The sequence below is a fragment of the Chrysochloris asiatica genome, unplaced genomic scaffold (genome assembly GCF_000296735.1).
Source record: "Chrysochloris asiatica unplaced genomic scaffold, ChrAsi1.0 scaffold00042, whole genome shotgun sequence".
Classification (NCBI taxonomy): domain Eukaryota; kingdom Metazoa; phylum Chordata; class Mammalia; order Afrosoricida; family Chrysochloridae; genus Chrysochloris; species Chrysochloris asiatica.
The window spans coordinates 8452509-8453054 of record NW_006408560.1 but is presented as its reverse complement, the minus strand read 5'-3'; positions in this window follow the sequence as shown (position 1 = coordinate 8453054).

Below are 546 nucleotides of genomic sequence, written 5' to 3'. Positions count from 1 at the left end.
AGAAAGAAGCAGAATGGGAAAAGAAAAGAGAAACAGAACAAAAGAAAGAAAAACAAAGCAGAGAAGAAAAGGATAACAAGCAATGAAAAGGAAAGAAAAAGAGAAGGGGTAAAATACATACAAAAGAAAGGAAAGACAAAGGCAGGGGCTGGACCCAGAAAGGAGAAAACTGTAGGAGCAGGGTATTCTGTATGAGATGGCATCCTCTGTGCATGGCCTTAGATGGAGTTCCTGTAGGCCTGAGTGTTTTCTATGGTATGGTACCTAATTTAGAAGTAGTTCCTGCAGGTCCTAAAGTTGACTGAAGTCAGAATCTTTGTTTCCATAAGTAACTCTTTCAGACCCAGAGAGCTGCTGGGGCAGGATGGCTAGTTATGAGAGTTTCCAGTGGCCAGCTCTGCATGTTCTGCTGTTCTGAACTGAAGACATAGAGCTCATGTGCCACAGATGCAGAAGGGGTACATCTGGTGTCCAATTCAGAGCAATGTGGCTCCAATCTCTAGCAGAGCAGAGTGCAGGAGGTGGGTACAGGTGGAGACTGACTTC